Genomic DNA, 15,496 nt, shown 5'->3' on the forward strand with positions numbered 1-15,496 from the left:
GACAAAGTAATGTCTCTGCTTTTTACTATGCTGTCTAGGTTGGTCATAGCTTTTCTTCCAAGGAGCAAACATCTTTTAATTTCATGGCTGCAGTCACCATCTGCAGTGATTTTGGAGCCCAGAAACATAAAGTCAGCCACTGTTTTCACTGTTTCCCTATGTTTGCCATGAAGTGATGGGACTGGATGCCATGATCTTAGTTTTCTGAATGTTGCGCTTTAAGCCAACTTTTTCACCCTCATCTTTCACTTTCATCAAGAGGCTCTTTAGTTCTTCATTTTCTGCCATAAGGGTGGTGTCATCTGCACATCTGAGGTTACTGATATTTCTCCTGGTAATCTTGATTCCAGCTTGTGCTTCATCCAGCCTAGCATTTCTCATGATGTACTCTGCATATAAGTTAAATAAGCAGGGTGACAATATACAAAGGGATCTTCTGTGATGCTATACAAATTTTAAAATTGTTTTTTTCTATTTCTGTAAAATTGTCACTGGAATCCTGATAGAGATGGTTTTGAAACTATAGATGACTTTGAGTAAAATGTACTCTTTGAGTAAAATGTACTCTTTGAGTAAAATGTAATTCTTCTATCCATAAACAAGAGCTATTTTTCAATTTGTTTATATCTTCTTTAATTTCTTTCATCAAAGTCTTGTAGTTTTCATTATATAGGTCTTTTACTTCTTTGGTTAAATTTATTTATGAGTCTTTTATTGGTTTTGATGCTACTATGAATGGCTTTGTTTTTCATTTCTTTTTAAGATATTTGATTATTAGCATATAGAAATGCAACTGATTTCTATATATTAATTTATATTCTGCAACTTTACTGAACTTGTTAATTAGTTTCAACAGTTTTTTTGTTTGAGTCTTTAGTATTTTGTATATATAAGACTGTATTATCTGTAAAAAAAAAAAAATCATAATTTTACTTTTTCCTTGATGATTTGGATGCCTTTTATTTATTTATCTTTCTTTGATTGCTCTGATGGGAACTTCCTGAACTATGTTGAATAAGAGTGCTGAGAGTGGGCATCCTTGTTTTGTTCCCGATTTAGAGTAAAAATTTCAGCCTTTCACAGTTCAGTATGATGTTGGCTGTGGCCTTTGTTATATATGGGCTTCCCTGATAGCTCAGTTGGTAAAGAATCCAGCTGCAGTGCAGGAGAACCTGGTTTGATTTTCCTGGGTTGGGAAGATTCACTGGAGAAAGGATAGGTTAGCCACTCCAGTGTTCTTGGGTTTCCTGGTGGCTCAGCCAGTAAAGAATCCACCCACAATGTGGGAAACCTGGGTTTAATCCCTGGATTGGGGAGATCCCCTGGAGAAGGGAAAGGCTACCCACCTCAGTATTCTGGTCTGGTGAATTCCATGGACTGTAGAGTCCATGGGGTCACAAACAATTGGACACAACTGAGTGACTTTCACTTTTGTTATATATGGTCTTTTTTGGGGGGTAGATTGCATATCTTCACTTCACTTAGTTGTTCTTCTGGACTTTTATGTTGTTCCTTTATTTGGGACATATTCCTCCTGCATCTCATTTTGTCTAACTTTCTGTGATTGTGATTTCCATTCTGCAGGCTGCAAGGTTGTAGTTCTTCTTGCTTCTGCTGTCTGCCACCTGGTGGGTGAGGCTAAGAAGTTTGTGCAGGCTTCTTGGTTGGAGGGACTGGCTCCTACCCACTGGTGGGTGGAGCTGGGTTTTGTCCTTCTAGGAGGCAGGGCCATATCAAGGGGCATGTCTAGAGGGCTGTGGGCTCAGTAAGACTTTAAGCAGCTTGTCTGCTTATGTTTGGGGCTGTGTTTCAGCCCTGTTGATCAGCTTGAGGCATCCCAGCTCTGGAGACTACAGGCTGTTGAGTGGTGCCAAGTGTTGGTAAGAAAATGGCAACCTTCAAGAGGCCAATGAGGACTCCCCAGAACTGTTGCCACCAGTGTCTTTGTCTCTGCAGTGAGCCACAGCCATCCCCTGCATCTGTAAGAGACCCTTCATTACTTTCAGGCCATCTGGCCCAGTCTCTTTGAAGTCACTGCTTTTTTCCCTGAGTCCTGGTGTGTGAAACCTTGTGTGTGCCATCCGAGAGTGGAGTTTGTTTCCCCCGCCCTGCAGAATTACTGTGCTCAAACCTCCTGCAGAATTACTGTGCTCAAACCCCACTTGTCTTCAAAGTCGTGTTCTCTGAGGGCTCCTTCTCCTGTCACCAGACCTCCAGGTTGGGGAGCCTGATACGGGGCTCAGAACTTTCCTTCCTGTGGGAGATCCTCGGTGGTATAATTATTTTCCAGTTTGTAGGTCACCCACCTGGCATGTATGAGATTTGATTTTATCATGGTTTGCCCCCTCCTAGCATCTCCCTGTGGCTTCTTTTTGTCTTTGGATGTAGGGTATCTCAGGTTGATGGAGGCTTCACTCTCTGGAGTATGGCAGGGTTCAGGGAAGGACAACTCACATAATTTGAAGTCAAATGCCGACATTTTATCAGTCAAAGGAAATCATAGGTCTTGTGTAATTTCAAGTAAGCTGGGAAATACAATCTTACTCTATGATCAGAAGGAGGAAAATCAGAAGTACTACATGGACAATACTAGGCAGTTGGAGAGAGATCAAGACTCAAGCCAGGATTCCTACTAATATACTTATCATTCTGCCTGATTGTTTAAGTCAAAATACCAGAGACAAGGAGGATATTTGGATATCTAATAAGAAAAAATAGTGAATTCATAGGATATAGCAATCACAAATATCCTTGCATCTAACAATAGAGCATCAAAATATAGGAAGCAAAAATTGACAGAATTAAAAAGATAAATAGATAAACCCATTATCATAGTTGGAGGATTTAATAGTCCTCTCTCAGAAATTGACAGATTAACTAGGCAGAAAGAGAGTAAAAACACAGATCTGGAAAATACTGTCAATTAGCATCATCTAACTGATATTTACAGTACAATACACACAGCAAATGCAAAATAGACACATTCTTTTAAAGTGCACATGAAATTTCAACAAGATGTATCATTTGTATCATTTGGGGACCATAAAAGAACTCAATAAAGTTTTTAATGAAATTTTTCACATGTATCTTCTTATCATAATAGAACTAAATTAGATGCCAATAATAATAGTTATCCAGAAACTTCAGTCGTTTTCCTTTTTATTTTCTGCTAATTAAAGCATCTGAGGAGTATATTAGCTATTTATTGCTGTATGACAAATTACTCAAATTAGGCTGCAGTCCATGGGGTCGCTAGGAGTCGGACACGACTGAGCAACTTCACTTTCATTTTTCACTTTTCACTTTCATGCATTGGAGAAGGCAGTGGCAACCCACTCCAGCGTTCTTGCCTGGAGAATCCCAGGGATGCGGGAGCCTGGTGGGCTGCTGTCTATGGGGTCGCACAGAGTTGAACACGACTGAAGTGACTTAGCAGCAGCAGCAGCACCTTAAAAGAAGAAGAAATTGTTTTCTTACAATTTTTGAGGGGCTGGGAGCCACTGAAGTGGGTGAGTCTGGCTCAGGATCTCTCATGAGGTTGCAGTCAAGATGTGGACCATTACAGTCATTGATAGTCTTGACTGTGCTGTGCTTAATCTCTAAGTCATGTTCGACTCTTTGCAACCCCATGGACTGTAGCCCACCAGGTTGCTCTGAACATAGGAAATTCTCCAGGCAAGAACACTGGAATAGATTGCCATGCCCTCCTCCAGGGGATCTTCCCAACTCAGGGATCAAACCCAGATCTCCTACATTGCAGGTAGGTTCTTTACTATCTGAGCCACCAGGGAAAGGCTTGACAGGGCTGGAGAATCAGTTTGCAAACTCCCTCATGTGGCTAGTGGCAAGAGGCCTCAGTTCCTTGCCACATAGGCTTCTCCATAGGGCTGCTGATGGCATGGTGATCGGCTTCCCCAGAGCAAAAAGCTGCGAGAGATAAAGCAACTAAGATGGAAACTGCAGTGTCTTTTATAACCTAATTGTGTCATCAGTTATGCACTATTTTATTGGTCATGTAGAACAGCCCTTGCCACAATGTAGGAATGCTTTATAAAGAGGCAACTACTGGTAGGTGACATTCATTGGGGACCATCCAGAAGGCTAGCTACTACAGGAAGCTTTTAAAAAGTATTTAAGCCCTGGTTCAACCTCAGATCTATTAACTCAGAGTCTTTGGGGATTGGGCACTTGCTTTATTTTTCCTCTTAAGCTCCCAAAATGCTTCTCAATGTACAGTGTTGAGGAATATTACATAGTAGAGGAAATCCATTCAATATCATCAAGTAACATCTGTGCATCAAGATCTGGTTAAACTTAATGGAACTCCAACCCTAAAAGGCAGAAAAGGAGTCATAAAAGGGACATAGGGTTTTACAAATCAATTAATCAAACAGAAATTCAATCTATAGATCGAAATTTTTGAAACATGTTAATGTAAATTTCCATAACACCACTGAATATTTGCAGCCTTTGCAAGCAGCTCATACCTTTAAAGTTCTCCAGATTATTTCAATGAGCAGCCAAGTTTGCGAACCAAATCTTTACATGCTACTCGCCACTGGAGCTTACTTTCATTCTATCTAGTTTGTTGTTAGGCTTTCGAAGTGGTGCTAGTGGTAAAGAACCCTCCTGCCAGTGCAGGAGACATAAGAGACATGGGTTGAATCCCTGGGTCAGAAAGCTCTCCTGGAAGAGGGCATGGCAACCCACTCCAGTATTCTTGCCTGGACAATTCCATGGACAGAGGAGCCTGATGGACTACAGTCCATGGGGTTGCAAAGAGTCAGACATGACTGAAGTGACTTAGCATGCATGAAGTTTGTGGTTTCAGACTTCCTGAAAGGATGGTTTCATTTAACTGGCCATCCAGAGAAATACTAAAGCTGGTGTTGGAAGAAGCCAGCTTCAGCTCTGGGAAGAAGAGACAGTATTCCATGTTCCAGGGCAGTTTCTCAAAGCTGCACACAAGGTTTTCATGACTTTAAAGCTCCAGGTAGATAATAGGAGGCTGTAATGCCTTTCAGTTTCATATTCATCTTTGAAAATATTCCCTTAGATCCAGACCTCAGAAGCACTAGTCTGATGGAAGTCATTGGTTGAAAAGCATTCTCAATTGCAAGATCTTTATGTTTGAAATTTCCCCATCTTAGTTATCTCTGTATTTGGAATCTACATAGAATGTGAACATCATTTTAAAGAATGAATTCACAGTTTTTTGAATAGGAGAAAGCTTTTAAAAATATCCTTCTGTTTTATTTCAGATGAACCTAGAAAACACACTCAAAGGGAAAAATATGAGCTAGTATTTGACTCTGTCATCTTTTTCTAATCATATTTGTTACTTACAAACTAGGCTTATAAATAGATACCATTTACAAGGATTCAAGTACTGCAGACGTGGCAGCATTTTATATTAGGAAGAGCATGTATTTTAGTATCAGAAGACCTAGATTTTATCATGGCTCTTTTGATAACTCCTGGTATAAAAATGGACACTATCTTCATCTCCCTGGACCTCAGTTTCTAATTTTAAACAGCCAGAATTTAAACTTCCACATTTTAAGAGTTATCTTTCATCTTGTTATTTAAAGTTTGTGATTTGAATCTGCTGTTCCTTAGAGGATTCTGTGTAACTTGACAGGGTGAGATTCAGCTTAAAGAGAGAAACCTTCACAAATGGGGGGGAAAAAAAAAACAAACCTTGGAGCAATAGGAAGCACTTTTCTGGATATAGCTTGTGATCCCCATGTTTTTCCCTGATGACTCAGATGGCAAAGAATCCACCTGAAATGTGGGAGATCTGGGTTTGATCCTTGGGTTGGGAAAATCCCCTGGAGGAGGGCATGGCAACTTACTCCAGTATTCTTGCCTGGAGAATCCCCATGGCCAGAGAGCCTGGTGGCCTACAGTCCAAGAGGTCACAAAGAGACAGACATGACTGAGCGACTAAGCACATGAGCACACACACACCATGTTCTTACAACTAGCCTTTCTGCAGTACACATGGTGACGGGGACAGTCTGCACGTCAAAAAGCAAATGTTTTTAGTAACATTTACTGGAATACAACTGGCTCCTAAGAGCTGGCTGAAATATGACCGATAAGAAAGTCAAGTGTCCACTAAACAAACCCTGAATATAAACATTTGAATTTATTTTTAAAGGATAAATGAAAATAATGAGTGATTATTTGCATTAGAAAAGCATTTGTTGTTGTTGTGAAATAATTATTTATAGGAATCCTAATAACACCAAGAAGTGATTTACCTTTTACAAGCCTCATATATGATTTTGTATAGTTTCCAAATTATGATTAAATTCTAAGAGCATATCTTTTATGAGAAATGAGGTATGCCTATATCTCTAAGGCATTTATGAGCCCAGCTGTGGATTTGTAGCTTTCCTTTGGGCATAGGGTTTCAGGAAAGCTAAGTATAACACCTATATAAGGGTCTTCCAAGTCAGAAGACTTGATCAGTCCTAGAGGATTTGCTGACTATTGAATTGAAAATTTCAATTCCAGTGCTGTAGTTCAGATACATCAGTAACCTTCTGATGTGCTGGCATGCACAAAGATTAACATCCGGATTCTTCAAATTGAGATGTTAGAGATCAGCTCTTGAAATGAAGAAATGGGGGTCCCAGGCTATTTAGTACACATTTCTACCACTTTAGAGTAGAATTATAATGGTAAAAGGTGTTATTTTTCTGGCTCATGAATTAGAAAGAAATGGTTTAGTGGAATGCCTGAATCAATTTGATATGTCCAGAGCTTGTATGTTACAGCATACATCCCCACCTTCACTTCTTCCTTCAACAATGGAAGTTGCTGTTTTCCTAAGCTATTTTGCTATTTTGTAATTTGCTCCCTAAGCTCTGACTTAGTGTAGGCTATAGATGAGTGATGTGGGATTTAAGGTGACAAGAAATAATAGACCTTCACTTCTCTAAAATAAAGACCCTGCACAAGGCTGTAGGGAAAACTGTCACTTTTTTAAAAGATGAGGTGGACCAAGAGAAAAAATGTTTCAGGTTTCCTTATGCTGAACCTCAAAATGATGATGTTTCCCCTAAATGTTAGTTCTTTTTTTTTTTTTTTTACTTTTTTTAATTGAAGTATAATTGGTTTACGATGTTGTATTAGGCTTCCCTCATAGCTCAGTCAGTAAAGATCTGCCTGCAATGCAGGAGACCTAGGTTCGATTCCTGGGTTGGGAAGATCCCCTGGAGAAGGAAACAGCAATCCAGTCCACTATTCTTGCCTGGAGAATCCCATGGACAGAGGAGCCTGGCAGGCTACAACCTATGGGGTTGCAAGAGTCGGACACAACTGACTGACTAAGCACGTATTAGTTTCTACAGTACAGCAAAGTGAATCAGCTATATGTATGCGTGTACCCCTTTCCTCTTGAACCTCCTCCCACACCCCTTCATCTCACCCCCAGGTCATCTCAGAGCACTGAGCTGACCTCCCTGTGCTATGCAGTAGCCTTCCACTAACTACCTATTTTATATATGATAGTGTATATATGTCAATGCTAATCTCACAATTCATCTCATTCTCCCCTTCCCCCTCTGCTCTGTGATGTTTTTTTAAAAAAATTATACATATTTCTCTCCTTTTACAAAAAACACAATTTAATCTCTTCTTGATACCTTCAAGACATCAATACACATGAAGGTGTCTTTTCTGTGCAGTGATCAGCTTCTTTCTCCCACTTTCCACATGAAGGTGTCTTTTCTGTGCAGTGATCAGCTTCTTTCTCCCACTTTCCCTTTCTTCTAATTCTTTAATACCATGCTGATATTTATTCTTATTTCAATTTTTCCATCTTTAATTGTTTTCTCCATTTTATTTTTTTGCAGTTTTCCCTTTCTAATATGATAGTAAAAAACAAGCCAACTCAGGAAGCACAGTTTGTGGGGAAAGATGATCGACTGAACTTAAACAACAACATAAAAAGCCTATTTATATGTTTATATCTGAAAAGAAATACATCTTAATGTAGTAGAAATTTTCTCTGGATTGCTAGAGTGATTTAAATTTTATTTTCTTCTTTTAAGTAATTTTCCCAAATTTCTGCAATGACCATGTACTTACTTTATAATTTTAAAAAGTATTGATGTTATATTTCAGTATGCTTATTGATTTTGAATCTAAGTTCTGTCAGTACAAAGTAGATGTCAACTTGGTTAAATTACTGCTGAATAACCTCGTAAAATTAGAACACCTGTCTGAGCATCAGTTTATTTATTGTAGAATACTTCTTCCATAGAACTGGGGGAATTAAATAAACTAAGTTGAGTGCCTAGCACACACAATGATTAAAAAAATATAAGTACATTTTAAAGAATTTTGTGGTAATTGAGGGGAAAAGGCTTAAGGAACCAAATTACCTAGATGGAAACTAGAGACTTGGTGAAAATGACAGTTATTTTAGCACTCAGAGTCGGTTTCTGCCAAAGTTTGCATTTCATACTGTTTCCAAAAAACCTGACTTATGAATAAGTGGGTGTAACATACCCCACTGAGTTGTCATATTTTAGAGTTGGGGGGGGGGACTTCAGAAACCACTGAGCCTAAAATCTTAACAGTAGAAAATATTAAGAGGAAGTTTTATCTAAGTCTTATAGTATAATATTAATAGCTTCATCTGCAAAATACCCTCCAAGAGTGGATATTCATATAGTTTTTGGCAGTCTACTTGGAATTAGTTGTTATCATCTTGACAGTATTTTTTCTGAGCCCCTGGGCCTCAGGGTAGTGACTGGAATGGAGAAGAGACAGGGAGAGAAAAACCAGAAGAGAGGAAAAAAGTGCTTGAGAAAGGATATGCTAAGGCATCAACCCTTAACAGCAAGTCCAGAGTGATAACATTTATCTTTAGCTAAAAATATACTTGGAAAAGGAAAAACTGTTCCCTGCAATTTTATAAACTACGTAACTAAGCAAAAGAGATATTTCCTCACTGACATGCTGGGGTTTCCATATTTCAGAAGAATTTGCATGCCATCTATCGTGTCAGAGATAAATGAACTCAGGAGAACTGTCTGTTTCGCATTTGGAAAAGGAGTGGGCCTCTAAGGAAAGTCAGTGTTTAGCAGGAGAGTCCCTTGGACTGCAAGGAGATCAAACCAGTCAACCCTAAAGGAAATCAACCCTGAATATTCATTGGAAGGACTGATGCTGGAGCTGAAGCTCAATACTTTGGCCACCTGATGCAAAGAGCTGACTCATTGGAAAACACCCTGATGCTAGGAAAGATTGAAGGCAAAAGGAGAAGAGGGTGGCAGAGGATGAGATGGCTGGATAGCATCACCAGCTCAATGGACATGAATTTGCACAAACTCCAGGAGATAGTGAAGGACAGGAGATCTTGGTGTGCTGCAGTTCATGGGGTCGCAAGGAGTCAGAGACGACTTAGTGACTGAACAATTTGCTGATGCTAAAAGCAGAGAGAAGTGTGGTATTTAGAAGAATTTCTATGTGATCTTCTGTTTTTTTAACACAAAAATCCCTCATGTTCTTATTGAGTAATAAAACTCATAGAAATATTTGTATTTGTCAGGCTAATATCTAACTTTTCCCCCCTTGGCTAGCTAGTCTCATAAATAGGCTAATTTGGGGGAGGGGCAATGAGTGAGTTCCTTTTCAGCTTATGAAAAAAGTGTTAATTATTCCTTGGACAAGGCTTTGAACTCTTGGAAAGCAGCTCTCCCTTTGATGGGACTGTTTCTGTCTGTTGCTCTTATCTGAAAGCAGCCACCTGGTTTCAGGTCGGAGGAGGGGAAAGAGTTTAATTAAGTTTCCCTAATACTGATTTGATTTCAAAGGCCTCAAAAAGTACAAACACAGTAGTTGTGGCTATGATCTACCTCCTAGATCACCCTCCCTTCCATATGCTTTTTGCTAACTTTACCAGTTTGGATTTCAGCTGAACATTTTCCTCCACCTAAAACTGTCTTATAACAGGTATATAAAAGCTATGAATGAAGGTACCATTCCACATGCCTTGACGCAAGAGGCTCACTGTGCACTGATAAACCTGTGGAGAGAAATAGTAACATTAAAGTAGTCAGTGAATTTAAAGTCAAGCAGTTAATAAAGTTAGTGGTTTGAACATTCATTTGGACATTTGCTTATGCTTTCATTTAATATTTAAGAATCTTCCACAGTCAAGCATCATACTAATAAGTATTGATAAAATGTCGAGACACATTTGGTCCTTGTCTTCCGGAGATTATTATCAAAACACAAAGAATATTAGAGAGCACTCTTATTTTAGCCTGGAGTGCCGGGGTAGTATTGGCTATTCTCTCCATAGTTGTATGTCCTCAGATTGGTCATTTTGTCTCTCTGTGCCTCAGTTTCCACACCTGTAAACCAAGGGGACTGGGTGTGACCTGTAACAGGCTTTCTCAAAGTATGGTTCCGTGCCCAAGTGCAGACGGTTCAATTTTGGTCCTGACAAGTTCAAATGCCCAAAGAATGGGCATTTAAAAACATTCAGTACAATTTGACAGAGTAATTCTATGTATCTCAGTTCAGTTCAGTTCAGTTGCTCAGTCGTGTCCGACTCTTTGTGACCCCATGAATCACAGCACGCCGGGCCTCCCTGTCCATCACCACCAACTCCCGGAGTTCACTCAAACCCATGTCCATCGAGTCAGTGATGCCATCCAGCCATCTCATCCTATGTCGTCCCCTTCTCCTCCTGCCCTTAATCCCTCCCAGCATCAGAGTCTTTTCCAATGAGTCAACTCTTCCATTGAGGTGGCCAAAGTACTGGAGTTTCAGCTTGAGCATCATTCCTTCCAAAGAAATCCCAGGGCTGATCTCCTTCAGAACGGACTGGTTGGATCTCCTTGCAGTCCAAGGGACTCTCAAGAGTCTTCTCCAACACCACAGTTCAAAAGCATCAATTCTTCGGTGCTCAGCCTTCTTCACAGTCCAACTCTCACATCCATACATGACCACTGGAAAAACCCATAGCCTTGACTAGACAGACCTTAATCGGCAAAGTAATGTCTCTGCTTTTGAATATGCTGTCTAGGTTGGTCACAACTTTTCTTCCAAGGAGTAAGCATCTTTTAATTTCATGACTGCAATCACCATCTATGTATCTAGACTCTCATAAATACTGGAGGTATGAATTGAAGTCTGTGTCTTATTATTTCAGTTTTTTGCTAATTCACTTTTGCAAAAGTATCAGTTCATGATAGATTTGTAAATAAATCTATAAATAAAAACTGGTTCCATCATCACAGATAAGTGGTTATAAGAGAATATTTTTTATTAAAGAGTTCCATGGTCAAGACTACTAGAGAGTTTAAATTTATTTAGTGTATTAAAGGCTTTGAATAGATGAACAGAAGACAAACCTGTAGACCTTAGCATTTCCTGGGCATACTATGTCATGGAACTTTTTCTTTCCCCAAAGACATTTATCAGCACTGACCCCCCATGCATGGCCCCTTCATTCTTCTCAGGCTCTGATTCTGCTCGCAGGGTTACCCTCTTTATCACTGGCATCTTTCTATGGGTCACTGAGCCCCCAAATAGACCAGCAGAAACCTCATTAATGGTTTCAGAAAGAGATGAGAGATAAGGGAGGATTCACAGGAAAAGATATTTTGTTGTTAGAGATTTTCTATTACAGTAACGTCCTTTCCTCCACAGACAATGATCAATGTTTTCTCTGACTGTAAATGTCTACATAAGCGATGCTAATATATTTTTTCCTTGTTGAATATCTGCTTCATTAACCACTGTGTGTTTTTTCTAATTCTCACCACTCTGTGAAAGTAGTAATATTATACTTGCTATATATATGTAAGGAAAAGCACTCAGAGTTTAATAATTTTCTAAAAGTTAACAAATAGAAGTACAGAATTTGAACCCAAGTCTACCAGGCTCTTTTTGCCCTGCATGCCTCTATACCACGTCTCTGTACCTCAAACCGTCTAACACCTGAGTTGGTGTGGTTTCCTGGTCAGGAAGCTCTTTCAGAATGGAATAGAACTTTTCAGATACACACTAGAACACTCCTACCTCAAAAAGCACAGGGCCCAGAATTTGGGGTTTTCACTTTAGATATTTGGTGAACCATAAGAGACTACCTATAAACATACCTTAGAACAATACAGGCAAAGACCTAAGTCCATGCGACGATGTACAAACATAGCCTATTCCCAAAGCAAGGAAAAGAACATTTTCCATGATATTTCCTTGTAGCCTTTTCTCACAGTAGTTTCTCAAAGATAATGAAAAATCTATTCACATTTTGTCCTTTTTTTTTTTTTTTGAGGGGAAACTAATCTGATTTCTTCCTGTTTGTAGAGTTCCTACAGTTACTAGATACTAAAAGATGGCCTTTTAAAAAGTAATTAGCCTCCAATTAAATAAATTTATATTAAAAAAATAAAGTCAGCTGGTATAGAAACTTTAAAAAAAAAAAAGAAAAGCCCATTTTGGACACAGGAAAGAAATGTGTCTGCCACTCAGTTAGCTCCCACCTGTTCTCTGGCTAGTTAATTCAAACAATCAACCAGAAAGCATTTGGGCCTTCAAGTGGTGGAAAAATGGAAGGAAAACATAAATAGGGATTTTTCATATATTCATTGAAGTTTGATATTTGTTAATTTTCATTCCTTTCTTCCCCTAAGTGTTATAGATTTTGGGAAATTCTTATTTTATTTTTATTCCAGTGGAAGTGAAGCAGAAAATCAAACCATACTATGATTTCTTTAAATAAATTGACTTTTTGAAATCATTTTTCAAAATTTCTAAGGCCACAACTCTTAAGTATGATTCTCTCTGGGGAGTGGAATTGTGGATGACTTTTTCTTCTTTATACATTTTCTCTATTTTTCAGTTTTTGAATATTTGCTACTATTTTAACCAGAAAAAAGTATATGTATGAATGTTGTAAAATATATGTAAAAAGAATCCAGTTCTATAGATGTTTAAAGGTACGGGAACTGCTTTAGTATGCAGGTTAGGGATATTGCAACTAGTTACGAAATTGAATCTGAAGTTCAGATTTCTTTTGTAAATTTCTCTTTTAAAATGTGAGTAGTGGTAGCCTTTGCAGTAATATGACCCTGCTGACATAGTGTTTTCATTTGGCCTCTATGAGGACATTTTATTTAAGGTTAAATGGGCTACACAGCCCCCACTAAGGAAGGCGCCCTTCCTTCTGGTCTCTGACTCCACTCTAGTATTGAAAGTTCCTTTTCCTTGCTTTGAGATTTGTCTCAGAGGGGATTTAGTGCCAAAGGAATTGGGGGGGGGGGCGGTTGGGCAATATTTAGTGATTTTGATCAATGTAGAAAAGCAGAGTAGATACTCAGTGCAAACGGTGCATTCTAGGGCCAGGGTCGGTCAGTCCATCAGCCCTCTCTAACCAGGGCTGCCCTGAGTGACAGAGAACATATGTGACAGGACCAACTCCTGGATAGCTGGCCACCTGCTCCTCAGGTTGAGAGTGATGGCTGCTCATCAGAAGCTTATGCTTATCACTTTACTGTGACCATGAACAAGCAGCATCTGCTTTTCTGTGAAAGTAGGGCTCCAGGCTGTACGCAGTCCTTTCCCACCATTCCTCTTGCTTCTGCGTGAATTGAGAAATAAACCCTGACTCTGCTTCTGCTGCAGATTCCCAAGAACTATAACTGGGAAATACGGGAGTTGCAGCTAATCATCTCGTGACATTTTGTTCCCTGAAAATAAGTAGCCAGATAGCAAAAAATGTGTTTCAGTGCTCCATGATAATGGGAAAAGGACTTTGAGGGATTTTAATAGAAGCAGTGACTTCATCCATATGAGAAACATTCCAAAACAAAAAAAGTATTTGAAGCAGACAACAGCACATATGCCCTAAAAGGGCTGCTTTATTTAGATACCACATGTCACTTTTCAAGATAAAAAGGCATTCTTCTCCGGAAGGCCTTCTTGGGTAAATACAAAAAACTAAATATGTTTTGAGTCTTTCTCTCTCTCATATGTATAAACATTTATTATACCTCTTTTAATAAATTTTTTATTTGTTTGCATTTCTTCTCCATTACATTATCAGCTACTTAAGGGCTGGAGGCTTTAATCATCCCTGTTTGATTAAGAAAATTGTCCAGAAGGAAACAGGTATTCAACTATGTCTGTTCGATAGTAAAGTATTATTAGCTAAGGCTTATTAAAATCTTCAGTTCAGTTCAGTTGCTCAGTCATGAGTCTTTGCAACCCCATGGACTGCAGCACGCCAAGCTTCCCTGCCCAACACCAACTCCCAGAGCCTACTCAAACTCCTGTCCATTGAGTTGGTGGTGCCATCCAATCTTCTCATCCTCTGTTGTCCCCTTCTTCTCCTGCCTTCAATCTTTCCCAGCACCAGGGTCTTTTCCAAAGAGTCAGTTCTTCATATCAAGTGGCCAAAGTATTGGGGTTTCAGCTTCAGCATCAGTCCTCCCAATGTATATTCAGGACTGATTTCCTTCAGGATGGACTGGTTGGATCTCCTTGTAGTTCAAGGGACTCTCAAGCATCTTCTCCAACACCACAGTTCAAAAGCATCAATTCTTCAGTGCTAAGCTTTCTTTATAGTTCAACTCTCACATCCATACATGACTACTGGATAAACTATAGCTTTGACTAGACAGACCTTTGTTGGTTAAGTCTCTGCTTTCTAATATGCTGTTTTAATGGTGCCAGTTAGTATATCACATGGAGAATCTCTTCCAGTCTCTATAAGATGGGTGTTATTGTACAGATTGTGGTGGTAGAGGGAGATGCTGGGATTTGAAACAGTTACTGTACCAGATCACATTGGCATAAAGCATGACAGGCAGCCCCACTCAGGTGGGCTGCCATGAGAGACCACTCTCACCGCTCACTCACATATACTCACATGGAAGACAAAGAAAATGTGATGTCCAAAATCTACACTTATTTTTGGATCACTTACTGGAAGATTTCAGTCCTGAGAACTCTTTAGGGATATTCTAGTTGAGAGGCTGCATGATCAGGGAGTCAAATAACCCTAAGACTGAATTCTATCTTGGTCATTCACAAGCTATAGAGAAGCTACAGCTTTTCTGAACCTCTGTTTATCTTTAAAGAGGATAGTAATAAACACATTGCAAAATTATTGGGGATTAGCATTAATGTATGAGTTACTTGGCACAAAATAGGTATTCGATACATGTAGCTATCTTTGTTTTTCTTTTTTAGAAAGAGTGGGTCTACAGTGACAAGCCTTCCATATTTGAATTACTCTGAAAGTGGAAATATTTCTAAAATGAATTTCATGTTATTGCTTTTAATAGGTTATGGTATATAGAATTTGTTTATTTTTCTTGATGGACTCAGAATGAGTAATTCTGGCAGCTTCAAAACAATGATCAGTCAGTTCAGTCACTCAGTTGTGTCCAACTCTTTGCGACCGCATGAACCATAGCACACCAGTCCTCCCTGTCCACCACCAACTTCTGGAGTCCACCCA

This window comes from Capra hircus, chromosome 26, assembly GCF_001704415.2.
Source record: "Capra hircus breed San Clemente chromosome 26, ASM170441v1, whole genome shotgun sequence".
Taxonomy (NCBI): Eukaryota; Metazoa; Chordata; class Mammalia; order Artiodactyla; family Bovidae; genus Capra; species Capra hircus.